Raw genomic sequence first — 5,973 nt, 5'->3', positions numbered from 1 at the left:
GACTGTTTGTATCTATTTGATCTTGCAATGATGTGGTTCTTTAACTTAACAAACTCCTTTCCTTCCCTGATATTCACCCTGCACATGTATTTGCAAAGCGTCATCACATCCCCTCTTAACCTTTGTTTGGCTAAGGGAATCCAAGCTCTTTTAACCTCCTCTCATATGATACTGTCCCCATGCCCCTAACCATCCCAGAAGCCTTTTCTTTGTTCCTGTTCCAATTTAAATTAATCTTTTATGAACCTAAGTGATTAAAACTAAACGAAACATTCTAAATTGTGTCCTCCCAAAGCCACGAATAAAAGAACAAATATTTCTCTTCCTCAGCTTGGTATACCCTAATACACCTTTGATTTCCATTAGCCTTTTTCATGGCTGCATCACAGAAATGGTATGTGATCACCCCATGAGCCCTCTCTTCTTCTTTGGCCTCCAGTCTGTGAGTAGGATCCTATCGTATAGTAAAAGCTCTTGTTGTTTGTCCTTAACTGCATTGCATCATTTCTTTCCAAACTCGTTCATATTGCTTATTGGCTTTTCCCCAGTGTTTCTCTGCTCCTTTCTTCTTATGTGTTTCTAACCAGCAACTCCAGGTGATGGAAAGATGTGATAGTGATCCTCAATCTTTTTTAGACTCGGAGCAGTCATCATTAGACTTGAGGCACCCCTCCAAAAATGCCAGCTCTTAGTTTTTACTCATTTTTTGACTACAGAAAAGTAATAGAGCATTTTTTTTCTGTTGCAAACAGGTTGGAAAGAGCACAACAGGCCAGAATGTGTTTAATACTGTAGATTCCTATTTGAAATCTCTGGGTGTATCTTGTTTATCACCTAACTGATAATACGCATGGCAGCCTGTAGGATCTCAAGGCACAGCAGGGTGCCATGGCACCCTGGTTAAGAATCACTGGTATATGCCTAATACAACTCCTGCACTCTAGTCCTAAGAATCGATTAATTTTACATAGTCTTTCCCCTTGTTTTCTGTGTAAATGTTGTTAAATAACAGCTTGACAGGTCTTAGAATTCAAGGTTTTCTGCCCTGTTTGACGCTGTTTTTGATCACCTTGGATGATATGGGCACCTTTCCAGAACAGGACAAAAGCACGCCAGTAAGGGCTCAGTCATTTGGGGTACAGAGCACCTCAAACTAAATGAAGTCAGAATCAGGCCCCAAGATTAAAACTTTTGTTTTAATGTCTTCATTTGGATTTTCATTAAGTAAAATACAAAACATTTTTTCAGCAGCACTTTTCAGGACACCTGCAGTAATTCAGTCAGGAAATTAATTTAAGTTGGATTTAATATTCTGAAATTGTGTTATTGCAACATCATAGTGCTACTGTCCAAAACTGAGTCAGCATAAAGTGCAGTGTTACTTGCCAGACTTATGTTAGCATGTATGGTTTAAATGATGACACAAGCAAAACTCTGCTCTGAAACGGACAAATTAAAGATACCAAAATATTATGTTTCCTTTTGCCAATAAGAACAGCTGGCAAGATGGGTTTACTAAATGCAGCTTTAGCCAGCAGACATAGGTTATAATTTTCACAGGCTTTGTCTTTGAAATATGGAATTAACAAAACATTCTTCCCCCCCACCCCTTTCAAAATTGGAGGGTTTGTATCTTTCATCTGGCAAAATTTAGCAGAAAAATGAAAATAATATCAAAGTTACAGGCACCGTAGGGAGGCTGTTAATGTGGGAACAAAGGGCATTTGGCCAGTGAAAATAATAAAATACGATGCAACTTTCCCAGTGATGGCTGAAGCCCAATTAGTACTTTCCAACTGGAGCCACAATACTCCTTTCCAGATTATGCGGTTTGGCAAGATGTGGCATGAGTAAACTTACTTTCCTAGAAGGGAAAAATATAATTAACAGAAAAAACAAAGTCATGCAGTATTATGCTCTAAGTAAACAATAACATACCACTGGGTATACATTAAACAGTTGATCTATGTACACCTTGGATATACTGAGGCAAAACTGTGGCTCAGCAGAGAAGGAATGCATCTATTGTCTATTGACCCCACCGCTGGAGTTTGCTGCTGCCTTTATACACTAGTTATTTTCATTTCTTTAATGGAAAAATATGGATTTAATACACATACTTGATTTAATGTTAATTAAACTAGTGGGTTAAGTTTAGGTAATTTAACGTAATTTTTTAAGTTTGAAACCTCTGTTTTTGCTACCTTCCTGTTTGTTAAACAACTGATCTACTGTGCTGTTCCCAACACACCATGAGGATACCTTTTTTTTTTTTTTTACTAATTTTATTAATTGAATGCAGAGATTAGTTTTAAGTTTAACTCAGATAATAATGACCAGCATAGTTACAGCCCAGCCATATTTACCCTAGAGTACATTCCACACACCCTGGCAGTGGTATAAGTCCTGACAGTCCTTTCCACCCTTTTCTGAGTGCTGGATTTAAGGTTGGAACCCACAGCAAACTGGAGGTGAACTGATTGCTGATTTTTTCAATAGCATTTTAAATAAAATCTGACACAGGAGGACAGCACATTAAGTTGAAGGCCAAAATGAGGGGAAACATGTAAAAGAAAGCAAGAGTATAGACTATGGTAGCATAATAAAAACAGTCCTGCTGAGACATCTGGTTATTGCTCTTGCAATGACACTCTTCATAAAAATGCAGGGCAATATGCCAGAAGGAAGACTGAGAAAAAGGAGGAAAAGAAAAGAAAGCTTCAAAAAACATGGAACCAGTCCTGTCAGAGGCTTGGACCACACACCTGAAACAATTATTGACTTATAGTTCCATTACAGGATGTATTCATTTGACAGGCATATCCCACTGCTGCCTCCACACCCCCTGCCCCCTCCATCCCCCAGCTGCCCCATCCCATTCTCCCATTCTCAGATCTAATTTCATGCATTTCTAATGTAATTTAAGTTCATAGTTCTGATAGTGTATGGACTATACATACATTTGGAGCTTTTTGAAGAGTAAGCTTCTTCAGAAGGGGAGCGGATCAGGAGTATGCAGTAGCTGTTAAGATTCAAACAATGACGTGGATGAGTCCAGAGCGTTATAAAAGTAGCAAAGTTCACTGAAGACACCAAACATTGGGGTAAACCTGAGGGATAGGCTGGTGATCCAGGCCAAACTTGACAGGCTCAGAAAATGGGTGGATAAAAACCTGATGACATTCAATACGGAAAAATGCAAGGCACTCCACCTCACGGTAAAGGAACCCGCATCACGCTTATAGGCTCGGCAGTGCTATGCTTGCTAACACCACAGCTGAAAGGGACTTGGGGATCATGATTGACCACAAGATGAACATGAGCCACCAATGTGATGTCACGGCTGGTAAAGCAAACAAAACTCTGGCTTGCATCCATAGATGCTTCTCAAGCAAATCTCAGGATGTCATTCTCCTGCTGTACTCGGCCTTGGTGAGGCCCCAGCTGGAGTACTGCATCCAATTCTGGGCTGCACAATTTAAAAAGGATGTGGAAAAGCTTGAGAGAGTCCAGAGGAGAGCCACGTGCATGATCAGTGGGCAAGAGAACAGGTCTTATGATGAGAGGCTGAGAGCCATGGGACTCTTCAGCCTGGAAAAGCTCAGGCTCAGGGGTGACTTAGTGGCTGCCTATAAATATATAAGGGGTGTACATCAGGATCTGGGGGAACACCTGTTCACCAGTGCACCCCAAGGGATGTCAAGGTCAAATAGTCACAAACTCCTCCAAGACAGTTTTAGCTGGACATAAGGAAAAAATTCTTTACTGTTCAAGCCCCCAAGGCCTGGAATAGGCTCCCTCCAGAAGTGGTGCAAGCATCTACTCTGGACTCTTTTAAGAAACATTTGGATGCCTGTGTTGCTGGGATTCTTTGACCCCAGCTGACTTCCTGCCCCTGGGGCAGGGGGCTGGACTTGATGATCTTCCGAGGTCCCTTCCAGCCCTAACGTCTATGAAATCAATGAAATCTCTATGAAATCCCCCTGCTGTCTAAGCTATTCTGAGACTATTTAGAAGATATTTCTCTAGTGGTGCTTACTTGCCCATTATCTGCTTTTTCACTATTAAGTGAACTGTTATATTAAATTCAATAGGCTACAGCTATTTAATTGTGTGTATGCATTTTATATGTATGTATGTGCATGTATATATAGAGTAGATGCTGGTTTTCATGGTCTCATTTTTCCTTTAATTATTATTACACCTTTATTTTGATTGAAAGCAGTAATACAATATATCACCCATTACACTTTTTAATTTCTGTGTGACAGGTATATCTGTAGAGCCTTTTGCTTTAGCACTGTGGAATAAGGCTAGAATATCCTAAATGAAAGAGACTAAAGACAAAGCTGTATTTGAGAGCTACAGTTTAACAAATACACAGGTACTAACTTCAACTAGCAAAACAAATGGGGTGGAGGTAGGGACAGGTAACACCTGAAGACAACCCTTGTTACACTGGTAACTCAAACAACCCTTACATTTAAAATGTAGTAAAATGAAGACCTGCATGTGTGCTTGCACTTGCCACAAAAATTTCTCAAAAGCTAATGAAGCAAGCTCAATGTAAATAACCTCTTCTGACATGAGTACCAATTAATTTACACTTCTGAAGCCACAGTTTACACATGGTGATACATTTTCCCTTCCCCCTGAAAGCCCCTCATCCACATCATAAAAGGTATGAAGCTTATTTACTTAACATTATACTAGCCCATGTTCTTGAATCAAGAGGGATTTCTAAGAAATACAGAACAAACTAAAATTTGCTATTAAAGGTGCAGCAGGACAGCCGTATTTATTATATTTACCTTAAATCCAGGTAGAGGGGGCTTTTACCTCTTGAAATTCATAACTAATACTACACGTGAGCTGGATCAGCTCTTAGACAAAAGAGGCTAAGAAATTTTACATTATAAGAAAAATAAATCCTCCAAATTTGCTAACAAATTTGCAAAATAGTGATCAAAGTGTATACAGCTCAACAGCCAAAGAATATTATAACAACAGCATGGCATAGTAGGTGAAGCTACTAATTATGAATGTATTAACATTCTCTTGAATTTCTATAAATAACTGAATAATCTTGAAAAGAAGTGCCCAAATTCCCCAGATGAACAGAAAACATATTAAAACAAAACCTTTTGAGAATTTTCTTAGATATATTTTGAAATAAGGACATACTGAAAAAGAATGACACTGACAAAGCTACAAATGTCTTGAATACTCCATCAATTTGATAAGAAATGTTCTAATCCCATATCTCTGTAGACACAAAATGCATAATTAAAGTACCCCCACACAGCACACCATACTTACTCCCATATCAGATGCACCTTTTCCCCCAAACTTAGTCGTCCAAAATTGTGTGTGTGTGTGGGGGGGGGGTGTTTTAAGTGAGAAAGTCAATTTCCACACTGGAATGAAAGCATGAGGATGCTGGAGCTGCCAGAGGCTGTGCTGCCTTCAAGGCTACAATAATCCCTATCCAACACCTCCCTTCCCCAGAACTAAACCTAGACTCCTGGTGGCCCCAAGAGAACTTTTAGTATCAGGCCCCACTCCACCAGAGATAACAATAACAATAATAATGATAATCGGACAAAAAAATTACCAGTTTTGGGCCCCTTTTCTGTCCGGGTCCCGAGTGGCTAACTGGTTCAGCCATGCCTGTGTTTGGCCCTGCCCTTCCCCCTCCAAAAAAAGTACTAGAACTGCATGCTTCTACCCTCCCCACATTTCTCCCTAATAAAGATAAGAAAATTCTTACTAATTTGTTTAGCAGGGATTAGTCCTCTGTTCCCTGTACTCACACATATCAATAAATCTTGTTTTATATATCACAGGACATCTAGCAATATAGTAAGCTTAACTGTTATTCAGTAAAATAGTTATTATAATTCCTAAAAGATTAAGGGTGGACTTTTCAATCATTAGAATTTGGGCTTGTAAATCACTTGGATATTTTTGAAA

General features: G+C 39.3%; 1 long non-coding RNA gene across 1 annotated transcript in view; it reads right to left on the bottom strand.

Moving 5' to 3' along the window:
* Window positions 1-1,218: 1,218 nt before the first annotated feature.
* The window catches only part of LOC112547968, a 30,267-nt gene continuing 25,512 nt past the window's right edge, over window positions 1,219-5,973 (bottom strand). Inside the window, exons 5-6 of the long non-coding RNA XR_003091758.1 lie at window positions 2,961-3,022; window positions 1,219-1,864 (exon numbers count right to left, since the gene is read on the bottom strand). This is a non-coding gene — a long non-coding RNA (uncharacterized LOC112547968). The remainder of the gene's footprint in view (window positions 1,865-2,960; window positions 3,023-5,973) is intronic.

The sequence above is a fragment of the Alligator sinensis genome, unplaced genomic scaffold (assembly GCF_000455745.1).
Source record: "Alligator sinensis unplaced genomic scaffold, ASM45574v1 scaffold1147_1, whole genome shotgun sequence".
Classification (NCBI taxonomy): domain Eukaryota; kingdom Metazoa; phylum Chordata; order Crocodylia; family Alligatoridae; genus Alligator; species Alligator sinensis.
The sequence above is the reverse complement of the archived record's forward strand: the minus strand, read 5'-3'. Positions and strand labels throughout refer to the sequence as shown.